The sequence below is a fragment of the Leptidea sinapis genome, chromosome 20 (assembly GCF_905404315.1).
Source record: "Leptidea sinapis chromosome 20, ilLepSina1.1, whole genome shotgun sequence".
NCBI classification, from domain to species: Eukaryota; Metazoa; Arthropoda; class Insecta; order Lepidoptera; family Pieridae; genus Leptidea; species Leptidea sinapis.
The window spans coordinates 5,877,885-5,895,831 of NC_066284.1; the positions used below are offsets into that span (position 1 = coordinate 5,877,885).

At 36.3% G+C, this 17,947-nt stretch overlaps 1 non-coding gene across 1 annotated transcript; it reads right to left on the minus strand.

The window, feature by feature from the left end:
• Window positions 1-15,632: 15,632 nt before the first annotated feature.
• LOC126970373 (U2 spliceosomal RNA) lies at window positions 15,633-15,825 on the minus strand. The gene has a single exon (XR_007730624.1). It is a non-coding gene; the product is annotated as a U2 spliceosomal RNA (small nuclear RNA).
• Window positions 15,826-17,947: the final 2,122 nt, after the last annotated feature.

The window sequence follows — 17,947 nt, forward strand, 5'->3', positions numbered from 1 at the left end:
ACAAGAGTATTACAAGGTGTAGAATGTGGCAAATGTGAACGTACGGTGCATCTAAATACAAAATGTACAGGTGCTCAGCAACAAACAAATAAGTAATAAATAATAATTATAATAATAGCCTTTAAGGCCACGCCTAGCTTAGAATGGACTTGTTTGCAATGCCAAAATGAAGCACCAAGGCGAAGTTCCGCTATAATTGAGCCTGAAGACGATAATGAGGAAGAGTCGGTTAACGTTAATACAAAAAAACTTCTCTGGAACATATCGAAAGAAGTCGAAAAAGCTATAACGAAGGAAATGAGGGAGCTAAATGACTCATTACAGTTTCATAGTGCTAAGCTTGACGAAGTAGTTGAATGCATTGAAATGTTTAAAAAAACAATAAAATCTTTAGAGCGGAAAAATATAGAACTCACAAACAAGAATACCAATCTTGAAATACGTGTAGGTGCCTTGGAACAATACATACAAGAAATCGAACAACAAAAACTCTGCAAATACATTAAGATTTCTATCGTGAGTACAGATACCTACGACGAAGCAAATCAAGTGGTAAAACATATAGCAAATAAAATAAAACAACCCACAGAAGGCATCAAGTTCAACAAAAAAATTTTCGTTATTTGTCCTAAAGTTTATACTATTATTTTCCAGTTAGTTATGCACAAAAACGAAAAGAAAATACCTTTTTTCGGTATAAAGTTTGCTTTTGTGATGTTTATAATAATAATACTCATTTTTCAATTTTTTCATAAATTTTAATTGATTTTAATATTTTTAAAAAGACCGCGCGGTGCGAGTGGGGTATTAACGTCTATACTGTGCCGCTACATGGCACCCGAGTGATAAACAACCATCAGGTGTTATTTACAAGCCCAGAATAACTTAAAATGTCGTCACGAAAGTGCAAATACGATGCTGATGCATTTTGTTTTATATGTGGTCAATTTATTAAAGTTTGAGACGTGAAATATGAACTAAAGACATCTCACGTTCTCTGTGTAGCCTATGAAGCATATTTTGACTGTCCTGTACAGAATCAAGATAAGCCATGGGCTCCACATGTTGCTTGTAGTTATTGTAAAAGGTGTTTGGAAGGTAAGCAATTTTTATTTAATTAAGCGATGAATCCAAAATAATAGACTTATTAATTTTTATTTTTATATTTTTAGGTTGGTATCGAGGTGAGAAAAGGTCTATGAAATTTGTAATACCAAGGATTTGGCGAGAACCAAAAGACCATATTACTTACTGACTGCTACTTTTGTATGGTGAATCCGAGTAAAAGACGTAGAGGTAAAAATGCAAAACCTATTGAATATCCTGACCTCGAATCTTCTTCTGCTCCAATTGCTCACGACCTGACACGACCAGTACCTGAGCCACCAAAAAAATAATCGCAGAAAAGTGGCTCATCTTTTAGTTCTTATAAAAGTAATTCCGATTAGGAGTTTTTGCCTACACCTGAACAACCAAAACACTATCTCATTACTTCAGAAGATTTTAACGATCTAATTAGAGATTTAAATTTGCCAAAAAATAAAGCAGAGCTTCTAGGCTCTCAGTTAAAACAGTGGAATTTGCTTGATGATGTTAAGATCACGGATCAGCGGACTAGGCATGAAATGTTTGCAACGTTTTTCACGAAGGAAGATGGACTTTGTTTTTGTAATGACATTAAAGGTATGTTTGAAGCAATTGGCATACCCTGTGTCCCTAGCGAATATCGTTTATTCATTAACAGCTCTACAAAAAGTTTAAAAGCAGTTCTATTGCACAACGGAAATAAATTTCCGTCTCTTCCAATTGCTCACTCAGTACATCTTAAAGAAAATTATGAAAGTGTCAAAATTTTGCTTGAATCTGTAAAGTATCGTGAGTATAACTGGGAGCTGATTGGAGATTTTAAAATGGGGGATTTTTAATGGAGCTACAGGGTGGATATACAAAGTATCCGTGTTATTTGTGCTTGTGGGATAGCAGAGCGGATTCTAAACACTATATTCAACGGTCATAGCCTGTAAGAACAGAATTGTGTGTCGGTAAACAGAACGTCAAATTTGAGCCGATTGTTGAAGCGGCAAAAGTGTTAATGCCGCCTTTTCACATTAAGTTAGGGTTGATGAAACAATTTGTTAAAAAACTGGATGAAACTTCAGAAGCTTTTGAATACTTAAAAAAATTTTTACGAAGTTATCGGAAGCAAAGGTTAAAGCTGGGGTTTTTGTTGGTCCGCAAATAAGACAGATTTTCGCCGATGGAAAATTTCCAACGTTGCTGAATCGTACTCAAAAAGCAAGTTGGAACAGTTTTAAAGCAGTAGCTTCTGGATTTTTAGGAAATAATAAAGCTGAAAACTACGAAAAGTTGGTTGAGGATATGCTTACAAATTTTAAGGCCATGGGCTGCAGGATGTCATTAAAAGTACATATGCTGCATGCTCATTTGGATAAATTTAAAAACAATATGGGAACCTATTCCGAAGAGCAAGGAGAACGTTTCCATCAGGACATCATGAATTTTGAACAACGCTATCAAGGCCAATACAATGAAAACATGATGGGCGCCTATATTTGGGGTTTATTGAGAGAAAGTAGCTATGAACATAAAAGAAAAAGTAAAAGTGTGCACTTTTAAGTTATTTTCCACTTTTCTGTAAGCTAATTTGATAGTAAAACTTAATAAAAATAATAAACATTTTTATTTCAATAGTTTTATTTTCAATCAAAAATTAAAATCCGAGATTTTTAAAAATTTCGTTCAATCAGTCTTCTAAGCAAAAAAGCAAAGTTTTTCATGCCATATATTTTTTTCCGTCTAATTACGACCTAAACTACCGAAATTTAATGCTTTGCAATCAAAGTCAGACAGATGTTGACCCGTGTAATCCATGGAAAAGGTGATCGACCTTCAAAGTTATTACTTGAGCTCAGAGATGAAGATACCCAAGAAAAATGGATAATGGCGTCAAAACTAAATAAGATTACTGTGTCAGATACTCACACCGCACAAAAAGGCAATAATAATATAGTAAACATACGAGAATCTATGTTTAGGCTAAACAAACAATTATTCTGACAAGAATTAATAAAAGAGCTGTAGTTTAAATATGTATGGTTTAAGAAAGGGTTAGTCCGTGCTCGCAAGGATGACAAGGCCAAAGTTTACGCTATACGGAACATTAACGACTTAGTTGATAAATTCTCGAAAGCTTCGTAAACAATTCGCAGGTACTAATTTAACTGTTATATATTTCCTATACTAAATAAATTGATTTATGATGTGTCATAATATAGTACTAGATGATATAAATGAATTAACAAACTGCATAAATATAAACCACTTTATTGATCAAATACCTAGCACGAATGTTAACCTGCTATGCATGCATATAAATATAAGATCAATTATTAACAACTTTGCTGCAACTTCAAAAAATGTATCGATGTGTGTATATTGACTGAAGTAAACATCTCTGATAATATAAGTTGCCTATTTAATATTGAAGGATTTCAGATGTTCTCAGCCTTTTTTTTTTTTTTTTATGGAATAGGAGGACAAACGAGCGTACGGGTCACCTGGTGTTAAGTGATCACCGCCGTCCACACTCTCCTGCAACACCAGAGGAATCACACGAGCGTTGCCGGCCTTTAAGGAAGGTGTACGCGCTTTTCTTGAAGGTACCCATGTCGTATCGTCCCGGAAACACCGCACAAGGAAGCTCATTCCACAGCTTCGTGGTACGAGGAAGAAAGCTCCTTGAAAACCGCACTGTGGAGGACCGCCACACATCCAGATGGTGGGGATGATATCGTAACTTGTGGCGTGTCGTGCGAAGGTGAAATTCGGCGGCAGGAATCAGGTTGAACAGCTCTTCGGAACACTCCCCGTGATAAATGCGGTAGAAGACACACAATGAAGCGACGTCTCTACGCAACGCCAAGTGATCCAGCCGTTCACAGAGTACTGGGTCCCCGACAATTCGAGCTGCTCTGCGTTGCACGCGGTCAAATGGATCGAGCTGATACTGGGGTGCGCCAGACCAGAGATGACAGCAATACTCCATGTGAGGCCGGACCTGCGCTTTGTAGAGCGCTAGAATGTGGGCCGGCTTGAAGTATTGCCGTGCTCTATTTATGACGCCCAGTTTCTTTGAAGCCAGTTTGGCTTTGCCCTCCAGATGGCCATGGAATTGGCAATTGCTCGAGATTTCGAGACCCAGTATTCCGATACTAGGCGAGGCTTTAAGGGAAGTGTTCTCGAAGAGCGGTGATACGGCAAATGGGGTTTTTTTAGTGGTAAACGCGCAAACTTGAGTCTTCTGGGGGTTAAATTGGACAAGGTTCAACTTACCCCATTCCGCGACCTTCTCGAGAGAGGACTCGATAGAAGACACAAGTTTCACCCGGCACTGGTCGACGTTTTCCCGAGAGAGACCTGCATGGCCCGTGTATACGGCATCACCAGTGCTGTCGTCTGCATAGCAATGCATGTTGGCGGTGTCCAACATATCATTGATATGCAGAAGAAACAGCGTGGGAGATAGCACACAGCCTTGGGGCACTCCAGCGTTCACGGGCTTGGGATTCGAGCAATAACCGTCGATAACGACCTGTATGCTGCGCCCAGTGAGGAAGCTGGAGGTCCACTTGCATAAGCTCTCGGGAAGCCCAAATGATGGAAGTTTTGCGAGGAGCGCCTTGTGCCATACACGATCAAAGGCCTTCGCTATATCCAGACCAACTGCCATGCCTTCCCCCTTGCTTTCAATAGCCGCCGCCCATCTGTGTGTTAGGTATACCAGAAGATCGCCAGTCGACCGACCATGGCGAAAGCAGTACTGCCGGTCGTTGATCAACTGGTGACCCTCAAGGTATACCAAGAGCTGGCGGTTAATTATGCTCTCCATAATTTTGGAGAGTAGGGAGGTAATAGCAATAGGCCTGTAGTTTGCCGGATCCGAACTGTCTCCTTTTTTTGGGATCGGATGGACAAGGGCTGACTTCCATGAATCAGGGACTACGCCTTTTGAATAAGAGTGCCGGAATAAACGCGTTAGCAGCGGCGTCAACTCAGATTGGAGAAATGCCATCCGGCCCGCTCGACTTCCTGACGTCCAACGAAAACAGAGCTCGCCTAACAGTTTTCTGTCGGAACTGTACTTCAGGCATGGAGCTCTGACACCGCGGGATGGTCGGCGGTGTTTTTCCGTTGTCGTCAAGAGCCGAGTTGGAGGAAAAAAGAGTGCACAGGAGATCGGCTTTCTCTTTTGCCGTATGGGCCAGGGTGTCATTCCTCATGTGCAACGGCGGCATGGACGGCTGGTTGAAGTTACCAAGGGCAGCTTTCGACAACGACCAGAACTTGCGTGTTCCGGTCGGGTAACTGGAAAGCTGCTCGCCAATTTTGACGACGTCCTTCGATTTCGCACGGGCGATTTGCCGCTTAAAAAATCTGGAGGCACGGTTATATTTCCTCTTCAGAACTTTGCAGTTCGGATCCTTTGAGCCCAGCGCCGCAACCCAAGTTCGATACGCCTGTTTTTTGCAGTCAGATGCTGCTTTAACTGACGCATCGAACCAGGGCTGTGATCTGCCACCGATCGGTACTACAGAGCTTGGTATAAAAATATCCATGCCCTGCAGTATCACATCGGCTACTGCAACGGCGCAGGCACTAGGATCATCTGAAAGGAAACAAACCCTGCCCCAAGGGTAGGATGCAAAAAAGGAACGCATCCTATCCCAATCTGCTGACTTGTAGTGCCAAACGCGGCGGGTCGCTGGTGGTCTGCGACGTTGGCGTCGGAAAGGCACTACACTCCTGACCAGGCAATGGTCGGACGTTCCGAGAGGGGCGTCGACAGAGACCTGGTAACCATCGGGATGTGTAGTCAGCAGAAGATCTAATAAGGACGGCATGTGGCTATCCACATCCGGGAGCCGCGTCGGCGACTCAACCAATTGGGACAGACCATACGCCAATGCAAAATTATGCACAGATCGCCCTGCGTAGTCTGTGGTACGTGATCCAAGCCATTCGGCATTGTGCCCGTTGAAATCACCCAAGACTACGATTTCAGCGGAGGGGATCTGAGCAAGCACGTCATCAAATGCCGCTTGAACGCAGCCCATGAGGTGATCCGTTTCTGCGTTACCACTATGGGACCTGTAGACACACGCATAGATGCGGACGCGCTCCTCTAAATCTACGCGGAGCCAGAGAGTAGACAGGCCCCTACCCTCAAAATTGCCGAGACGGCGACAGCAGATATCCTCCCTAACGTACACACATACCCCGGCATGAGGCATGAAATTATGCTCAATTTTGTACCCGGGGTACGTTAAATATGACGTATCGCTAGGTCGAGATATCTGCGTCTCCGTAAGGAAACACAAGGCTGGCTGCGCCGTCTCAAGGTGGTGGTGGACGGCGTTTAAGTTGGAGTGAATTCCCCGGATGTTACAAAAGTCCACATTAAGCGTGGAGCGGGGTGCCGTGGTGTTGCTGCCCTGTTTGTCCTGTGACATACGCGGAACTGTGCCCTCCCCAGAATACGAGAGGCAGCCCGAGCGCGAATGCTCGGGGAGGGATTCTCCGGCTCTACAAGAGCCGGTACCCTCCTGGGGTAATTTATTTTTTAGGACCGCTCTCATATTTTGTTGGGGGGGGGGGGGGAAAGGACGGGGGGGAATGGCCTCCGGTCCTCGACACTAACCTATGCGAAACATAGCGGCACTAGGCCGCTACTTCACGTCGGTATTCTGTGCGAGTGTGGTAAGTAACCCGGAGTCTGGCCCGGTTGTGCTGACGTCATAAGACAGCAGCGTGACTCTCCCACTTTCAAAAAGCCCGTAGTCGCCTCTTACGACACCCTTGGACCTGGGACTACCCTATTCTTTTTACGCCCCGAGGCAGCACAGGGCAAACTTATTATGTAAATTATTTATGTAAATAATAAACATAAATGCAACATCCACAATATCGTTACTCACCATTTTGAGAGCATTATTTGTTCCATAACTACACAACACAGTTACATATGCAATATATGTGCCGTATACAGACCACCTCACACCAGTAAACATTTATTTATACGCGAACTGTATGACAAACTTATCTCATTAACAAACGAAAATGATTTGTACTTAATAGGAGATATAAATATTGATTTGAAAAAGGATAATCCCGTAAAACATTAATACAGTAATAGCCTGTATAACTTAGGCCTTATATGCGGAATTTCCGAACACACGTTCGAAATATCGAACGGCTATTTGATTTAAGTAAATCTTGTATTGACCACATATATGTTAAATCGCGTACACAAGAACTGTACACCGCCGCAATAGGAACAAAACTAGCGGATCACCGTGCAATTGCGATTGCCTGCATTGGTTCATCTGTGTGCATACAGGATGCTCCAAAATATAAATTGTGTTTAAATAATAAATTAATATATGAACGCCAAGTGGACTGGAATAGTGTGTGTGAGGCTACTGACTGTCCAACTGATATAAATAACAATATCATGAATAAATTTAAAGATATTTATACTGAAGCGACATTACAAATTAAGTTGAAAATCAAGCATATACGCCGTCAAAACCACTGGATTAATCCTAGAATTATAAGATTTTGTTCCTATAGAGATAATTTATTTAATAAATGGGTAAAAGATAGTAATAACGTTCAACTAAAAAGAAACTACAACAAAGCCAGAAATCAAGCAAATGATACAAAAAACTAAAAATAAATTTCTACAATAATAAATAAAAAACAATTATAAGAATCCTAGAAAATTAGGGGAAATACTTAACCAAATCACTGGAAGAATGAAAAAATTATTGGACAGCGTAATAAAAAATGCTTTTGACAAAAAAACATCGAAAAAGTTGATCTAGCAAATAAAAACATTTTACAAATAAGGTTTACCTTTTTTACATTTTGTTTACATTTTGGAATTAAAAGCTAAAGCTTTGTTAAACAGGTCTACTTACACGAATTCAGCAAATGTCACTATGCGTTTTAGAAAAGCAACTTCAAGTGACATAGAAAAATTATTAAGTCCATCAAAGTAAAAAAATCTCCTGGTATAGATGGTATTATACCATTAGGCATAAAAAATATATGTACAAAAATAAGTAAAGTGATAGCGAATTTAATAAATATGAGTGTAAGTAAAGGCATATATCCCAACGACTTAAAGAACGGTATAGTAAGACCTATCCACAAAAAGGGCAGTCTACAAGTATATGACAACTATAGACCTATTACGATACTCCCAATAATAGATAAAATTATAGAAAAATATATCTGTAATGAAAAACATTTGTTTTTTAAAAAAAATCACATCCTGAATAGTACACAGTATGGCTTTCAACCACAAAAAAAATACAACACAGTTGCTTAGTGCATTCACGGAGAAAATTTACGAACAACTAGATAACAAAAAACATGTAATGGTTGTATTTCTTGACTACAGCAGCGCTTTTGACACTTTGAGGCATCAAACATTATTAAATTAATACTGTCTAACATGTTTATACGTTCTATATTATTTAGGTAGAAAATATAACTTTACTCAATATTTCAATATCCTTGTAAGTTTGTTTAGCTATGTTATATGTTTTTATTTTAATGATGAAATAAGACATTTTTTTAAGACATTTCTATATATTGTGTTTTAAAATTTTTAATAGTTTTGCTAATTACTGCTTATTGCAAAACATAAATAGAAATATTGTATTACTTTTTGATTTTATCGATTTTTTTAGTTATTGTTTTAATATTTGTTTATTATTTCGTATATATCTTCGGCTTTATTTTAATTTCTTTTATTATTTCTGTGTGTCAACAATTATTTGCATATATTACGTCGCCGACAGCATAGTCGTACATCAACTTGGATTACGTTTGGTGTTATTTTTAAAGGTACTGTGTGGTGGATTTAATGGATCACTAATATTTACAGCAAATCATATTTTATATTATTATTGTGTTTTAAATAACCATAGAACATGTAGTGTTGCAATAAGAAAATGTGCATATTATTATTGCATTATTTTATATATTATTATTATTTCTTTATTCAATAACATCACCATATTTAAATATAACTTCATTTTCCAATCCTACTTGCAAAATAACCTTTCAAAAAAATGTCATTAAGTGATAAAATAAAAATTGGACTTCTTAACCCTGGCTCGTTAGGGACGAAACATGACGAGTTTCTCGTAGCAGTGGAGCGACACGGTGTGGATTTGTTGGCCATAAACGCGACGTGGCTGCGCGCTGGGGAGGAGGGGCGCGCACCATCACCAGCCGGCTACAGACTGCTTCATGTTCCGCGCCTGACTGCCGTTCGCTCGCGCGGAGGAGTTGGGTTTTTTATAAAAAAAAACATAGCAGTACAGGTTTTGTTGCCGCCTCAAACATGTATAATAGAACAAATGTGGGTCAAACTTAAATTGCGAGGAAAAACATGTGCCGTAGGTACAGCATATCGGCCACCATGGTTAGATGTCGATTTATTTCTAAATACACTCACAGAAGCTGTTGGCTCATTTGTATGGTGTGAGCATTTAGTTATATTAGGCGATTTTAATATCGATGGCTTAAGCAAAACCAGTTTAAGTTTTGAAAAGTTTGAACACTTTATAACAGCGTTTGGTTTAGAGCAACACGTGACGCAACCAACACATTTTACGTCCCATTCAGAATCCCTTATAGATTTAGTTTGTACAAATAAAACGCTTAGTTTAGGGAGTATAGTGGTAGACTACATAGAGTCTCTTAGTAGTCACGCATTTATAACGTGTACATTAAATATACCGAAAAATAAAATACAACCTAAACATATTGTGTGCAGACCTATAAAAGACATTGATTCCATAAATTTCATTAATTCGCTTAACAATATTATCTGGAAAAATTTATTATTAATAAATAATGTTAATGAAATTGTATCTTTGCTGACATATTATATCGTAAATTTATTCGATTTTTACGCTCCAAGATAAAATTTATATGTTAAGGAAACCCAATATCCATGGATTACTTGTAACATTAAATTAATAATGAAACGTATGATGATGCCCAAAAATTAGAAAAACAAACAAAACTTGAGTCACACATACAATTCTATAAAGAATTAAAACGCTATGTTCCTCAGGCCTTGCATAGGGAAAAGGTAGTGTATTACAATACGTACATTAACTCTAATATTAATAATCCTCAAAAAATGTGGAAACACATAAAACATAATATTCGAATAAAATCAAAAGAACACAACCCATTACCGCCCCACTTAAATAATCCAAATAAAATTAATTCTCACTTCTTGAATATCCCTGGAACTAATCTAGTGTAACATTATCCACTCTTACGTATTTTGAGTTTCACCGTTTCGGTAACTCAACTTTTGACTTTAGGACTGTTGACGATAATGGTACCCTCATGGCTATAAAAGAGCTCAAGTCGAATGCTATTGGTATTGATGACATTTTTCTTGACATGCTGCTCCTCACTCAATCACAGACTTTAACCAAACTATTACATATTATTAACATTTCTTTCAAAACTAATACTTCTCCCGACCTTTGGCAGCATGCCCTGATTCGTCCTCTGCCAAAAAATGACATACCACGCAATTTTTCCGACCTAAGACCAATTAGTATACTTCCGTGTCCTTCAAAAATTATAGAAAAAATTGTGCATAAGCAATTGATGCGCTTATGCACAATTTTTTCTATAATTATAAACTCAAAATTACAACAAAACAACTTATAAACACAAAATTTACTGCGGCCCTCATTGACGTAGTAGATAATATTTTAGCAGCGCAAGAGGAAAAAAAAATAAAAATCTTAATACTTCTTGATTTCTCACGTGCTTTTGATACTTTAAATATAAATCTCCTACTTTCGAAGCTAGCTCCTATGGTTTTAGTGAAAATAGTATTAAGTGGTTTGAAAGTTATCTCACTAATAGAACACAGACGGTCTCAGTGATAGATGAGCAGGGTAACACAAATTTTTCAGAACGTACCAATATAACGAGGGGAGTTCCCCAGGGCTCTATTTTAGGGCCCCTTATCTTCATTCTACACATTGCTGACATAATTAAAAACATAAAACACTGATAAGAAAATATCAGATTTACGCTGATATACAGCTTTATTTTTCTTTTCCGCCACACGAAGCCCAACAGGCAATAGATATTATAAATGCTGATCTTCATGCAATATTCACGTGGTCTGTAAAAAACTCATTGATTTTAAATCCGGATAAAACAAAATTTATGGTCTTCGGCAATTGTAAAGGCTTAGAATTAATTAATGAATACAATGTAAGACTAGTCCTAAATGATAAGCATATCGAACGCGTACACGAAGCTCGTAATCTTGGGTTTATAATGGATGAATCCCTAAGATATGAGAAGCATGTAAATAAAGTAATTTCCAACGGTTTTTATAGATTAAAAGTTTTGTACCAAATTAGACCATTTATAACCACAGAACTACGCATACGTCTTTGTGAGGCTCTTGTTTTATCCAAATTTAACTATACCGATACAGTGTATGGTCCGAGGTTGCTTGGTAGAACAACAAATTCAATACAAAGAGTACAAAATGCATGTGCTCGTTTTTGCGTGGATATACCTGCCCGACAACACATTTCTCCATACCTCAAAGAAGCAAATATTTTAAATATGGATGCTCGTAGACGACTTCATTTAGCTACGTCATTTAGCTACTTCTTTTTGGTATTATTATGACAAAAACGCCAACATATTTATATAATAAATTGGAATGGCTAGGTCAGCGCAGCCAGTTAAATTTTGAAACAAGGTTCGCTTTCAATGTCCTATCAATCCCACTCCATCATTCCGCCTCTTTTAGAGGAAGTTTTAGGTACACTGCCACCAAGTGCTGGAATGATATACCACCACCGTTTCGCAGCTTGAAGACTGTTGGAACTTTCCGGAAAATGGATAAAAACCTTATTCTTATGTCAATTTAATTAATAACGTATATGCTCATAAATTGTGTGCATAAGTCCGACATTATTAGATATATCTATAAATAATACATAATGGGATCGAACTTTTAGTTTGTATTGTTGCCAATATTTTTAAAACTGCAATTATTTTAATATTTATGTACCTAATTTCTGAACAGTAGTACCAAATTTCATCTTTTAAAAGTAAATAAGTTAATGGAACCATTAATAAAACAAAAAATATTTAACAATAGTAGTTACTCAATGGGTCACCAAGGGGCTGCTGAAAATCAGCGCTGTGTTGGTATTATACCAACGTAGCATGACGCTGAGTCAGCTCCTTTTAATAACAATAACTGCTACACAGTACTTTTAAATTAAGATAATTCCTATAATATATACTTGTTTTTTTTTTGTCATTTGCATTATTTTTATGTTTTTTTTTTTGTTCTTATTTTTTTTACCTCTGTAAGTTCTTTTTTACTTTTATTATTATGTGTTGTTTGTGTTTGCTATTAATAAAATATTCATTCATTAATTAATTCATTCATTCATTCATACATTCATTCAAATTGCCTACAAAACTGTGGTATACGGGGTAATATTTTTCAATGGTGTAATAGCTATCTAGAAAACAGAAAATACGTTGTAAAAGTTAATGATACGTACAGTGACCCAATATCTGTGTCTGAGGGCACAGCTCAGGGCTCTGTAATCGGACCATTACATTTTCTTACTTACGTGAATTACATACCAAACAATAGAAAACTGTGAATTATTCCAATTCGCTGACGACACATGTGTACTAGCTTACGGCGATAATCCTAAAGATGCTATCACCAATCTTCAAATAGACCTGGATAAAATAATTAAATGGTCACACGATGTGGGATTAGTATTAAACGCCAAAAAGACAAAATTAATGTACATAAGTACAAGTCACAAAAAGTCACCTTGACAAAATTTATACGTTGCAATTGCGGATCTTATAAACAATTGTACCGCCTAATATTTAAAGAAAATTCTTTAATAATTACCATAAACTATTTGAATATTGCAAAATCCTACCTTGTCACGAAAAAATAAATGAGAGCCTCAAAGTACTTAAAAAGAAAGACGAAAGCAATATAATATGTACTCATAGAATGGCAGACTCTAAATTACTCTTACCAAGATTTCCAAATATTTATGGTAAGAACAGGCTCAAGTATTTGGTTCCTAACCTTATTAATGAACTGCCCAAAGTCGTTAAGCAGGACCTGACAGTGAAATATAAATTAAATAAATATTTTTTGTCAAAACTTAACTAATGTTTTAATTTATAAAGAAATAAAAAAAAATCACCCTCCTCTCCGTTCTTGCAATGTTGTATTATTTGTAAAAAAAATAATCACTCTGTAGATAAAGCAACAATACTTGTAGTGTTAATATTGAGGGTATTTGTAAGTTATTTAGTTTGTAATCTTGTTCATAAATGGTTTTTTCCCGAGTGTAGTAAACCGCGAAACCGCTCGAGATGCACACACCACGATTATAAAACGCCAAACCGACCGTGATTTTCACAGTTTAAAGATGGATTTCAAAAGAGCTTTATGTGCTTAGATACTAACAATCAGAAAAAAAGACGTCAATGAAAATTTTGCACATATTGCATACAATAATATTTTAAGAGAAACCCAGATAGATTTTTCAGGATGTCAGAAGGCTGCTTCAATAAAATTTTGCACAACGTGCGACCTACATCACCTTCGTGGATTGAAAATTGGGATTCTGGGATAAACTTTGGTGCTCTGCGGTTGAAAAAGAGTCCAACTCGGTTGACGAAATTATTTCAATGGCGCGTGAACACGACAATTCTTCATGTCGGTCGAATACTAGGCAAAAAACCGCTTGATTACCCACTAAGTTAATGACAAATTTTGCGGCGCTTGTATTAATTTTCTGGTTTCACAAACTCGCTTAAAAACCGCTGTGGTATAACCATGGTGCGGTCTAGGCCTAATAAATACTAAAACGCCAGGTTGCGTAGTAAGATTTTGTAAAAATAATACTACAAGAAATAAGAAAGACACTGGGATCACAAATCATCAGAAAATATATTATATTTTATTAATTTTATTAATTTTAATGTAAAATAACACAAAGCGTATGTTACAAAATTTGAAAGATGCCATTGAGTGTGAAGATGCCACGCACGCAAGTAAACTTTACAAATAGCCAATACACAATACAATATAAAGCTATTGCTCTATAGCTGAGGTAGTGCGGTATCTAGTTGACCAAACCTTAACCTAAGCATGGACGTTTCAGATGTTGTTAACTTACGTACGTCTAAATACACTAAAAAGCTGTGGAAGCGTCGAATAAAATAGCGTGGAACTGTAAGCCTCTATTTTCAGCAACAAACGCACTCTTAAACTAGGTCACTGACTTATCATAAGTGTTAGACGTAGCTGACATGCACACTAAAGTATTGAACTTGGCCTGTTGTCATGCGTTGCCTCACAGCAAGAGGCTCTATCGAGACGTACTTTTCTGAGATTATTTTAGTGATGTTTTTATTCCAAATCTCTATAATTGTACGCTTCAGATGTTGTTAGTTTTTTTTGTATATATTTGCTTAATTAAGGTTGTTAATTTAATTGATATTTTTTGGGATTTTTGAGATATGTACTAGATTGGGTGATAGCCGTCTCCAATCATCCACAGCTGTCTGTCAAGAGCTTTCTACATTCATTATTTTCCTACTGATTGTGTCCTGTGACTATGTCAAATCAAATCAAAATCACTTTATTCATGTAGGTCACGGAAATGATACTTGTGAATGTCAAAAAAAAATTCTTATTGAATCTACTGCGACTTCGTAAAGAGTTGAGCTAATGAGAAAAAGTAGCAAGAAACTCATTGCCACTCTATTAATTCAAGATTTATATTTTCATAGATTTACAAATCATTTCAATTTCAAAATAATATGAAAAGTGATGCTGCTAACATACTCAACTATCAAATAGTCAATTCCTTACACGAGTAAGTCAAAAAAGTAAATGTAAATTAATACAAAACAAAAGTTATTGAGTACAGTACCTGTATCATCCACACACACCGTAAATAAATAAAGGAAGACTGTGAGCCCTTCCATGTTATTGGTCGTCTTCCGACATTTTGTTTTCCTGGTGTCCACTTTTCCAACGAGCAATTTCTGTAGTTCACCTCCTGTCAGTATCCGTGCAATTGCATCAGTGATCTTGGTTTTTTGTCTTATCTTGTCGCTTCTTTTGTGGAATGCTCGCAATTATCGCTTTATTTTTTTTGTAAAATTCCACGTTTGACAGCTGTACAGTAAACAAGGACCCTACTACTTTCCATGGACACTATCCATTACTACTTTCTTCGTGTATAGATTGTAATCGCCTTTTCAGGTTAATATATAATTATAGTACATATTAATGATTGATGATCACCAATCATTAATAATTATCACTTAATATAATATTTTTAATAACTTAAAATTATTTATTACACTTTCACATTTACAACAGATTACATTTACATTAGTTATTAGTTAGAAAGTACGCAGCCATTATTAATTTAAGTAACGGAATTCTCGTATAAAACATGATATTTTAATTTATTATATGGGCCAATCCCGGCGGCACTGCAATGCCGGGCCGACCCGTGACAGGAGTGGAGCGAGCCCCTAACACCCCGTCATTTTACAAAAATCAGTTTAATATACTGGTCCCGCAATGCGGGAACTTTCAGATATTAAGCTGAAAAGAACAGATACTACACTTTGATCTTAGCCAAAAGGCCGAGAAGCGATACTGAAAAATGCTAGGCAACACATACTCACTAGTTTGCAATAAATTCTTATACCGCCTCGTAAAAAAGCCAACAATGTGATCCTGACATCTGAGGGCATTCATGTAAACTAACTGGCCTGACTGAAATGCTGAACCATACCAACCTTATTTTCAGTAGCATACACAGACTGCCGGGTGCTATGATAGATATGTGGGGAACTTCCTCTAGATGTCGCCTTTCAGAAATTTCAGTATTTAAGTAATATACTGACTTGTGTTTTGATATGATTCAATCAGCTGAAATGTTTCTTGTCATGTTGTTTGGTTTATTTATGAGCGGATTCCTATTTCGTTAAAAAAGAAAGATTTTTATTCATGTGATATTATATCATCTGTTAATGAAAGTTCTTCTAATGTTTGTTCTTCGTTATTAGGTACAATAACGAAGATTATTAATAATTTTATTTATTTTTGTAAACCAACAGTACCTACAACTTAATACACTCAAAAGCAAAACATAAAATATAAATCATTGAACAATAAAACTTTCCACAATAAAATAAAATAATTAAGAATGATTTAAGTAATAATTACTTAAAAAATTTAGTTAACAAGAAGACAATATAATTTAATACAAATAAGAATAATTTAAACTAAGACATTTACTTAATTTGTTCAACTTCTGTAACGAACATGAAAAGTAATCAATTGAACAGTATTATTTGTTGTATAATACACAAGAATGATGAATAAAAGCGTTTAGTGTATATTGAGTGCGTGTAGTATGTAAGTTAAATAAAGATTTAATTTGCGAAGATTGTCGTGGATATCAGAATTTAAGGCAAATAAGAAATTCTTCTTATTGGAGAGTCAATTAAATTATGAAGTAATCTTAGCAGAAATGTTTGGTCTTTTACCTTACGACGTTTATCCATAGAGATTAGATAAATAAGTAACAAATTGATCGATAGCGGAACACCTAAATTTTCAATGCTTTAAGAATTTTGTTTGAATTTTCTCAATTTTTTGAATATGGACTTTGTAATGAGAATTCACCGAGCCGAATTCAAGTATAGAATGAACATGTTTAAAATCTTTACTAACTCTAAGAACAAAACCAAGCATTCGATAGGCTTTTGCAGTCACATATCTATAGTATTGAGTAACGAAGAGTCATGGTGAACGCCAAAATCTCTCAACCATACAATCCGTCCTACAAGATTCTCATTTAAAGTGCACTTGAATTTAATATTATTTTTTGCGGGAAAATGATATTACGTTACTTTTTTTAATAATAAGGTGTAAGAGATTATCATTGCAATATTTACACAATTCATTCAAACTATCCGGTTAGTTAGTTACAATCAGAAGGATTACGTACGTATTGTTTTATATATCTTCATATCATCAGCATAGAGAAGAATTGAAGAATGTTTAAATACTACAATGATGTCACTAATGTATAGATGAAATAGAAGGGGTCCAAGATGAGATCCTTGAGATACACTAGAAGTAACAGGTACGAACGTAGAGCAGTAATCTAATCTAATTGATTAAATTTAAATTTATAATCTCTATCTCATCACAGTCCACAAATTTCTAACACCAAATCATCATCTAAAAATTCATCAGATTCACGTAGTTCACTTATTAATCTGCAGACTTCTGAGATAGCTGTTTTTACTCTTGTTTCAATTTCTCCTTCAATTGTAACTGTCCCTGAGGTTTGAAGTAAGCCAACGGAGGAGGTCGCCATGTATACCGGGTTTTTGAATTTTACTTACTAATATTAAATGACAGATTTTATCAAAATATTTAGAATCCTCCGCGTCGGTATACACAACGTCCACCTGGAAACCTTGATCCATTCCGATAGTTACCTGATGAACAAACTAACATAAGTTGAACTCTACAGATTTATTGTTAATGAAACCATGCTGTTGAGGAATGATAATGGGTCGCAGAATTGAAAAAACAATGGAATATAATTATAATGTTGTAATATTTGTTTAGTAGAAAGCTGTTATTTTGATAGTCTATACTTCAATTCAGTTTTATTTATATTCAGAACAATTAATAATTAATAATTATCACTAATCTTTACTTGGTAATAGGTCTTTGGATCAGAGGGACATGGGATAT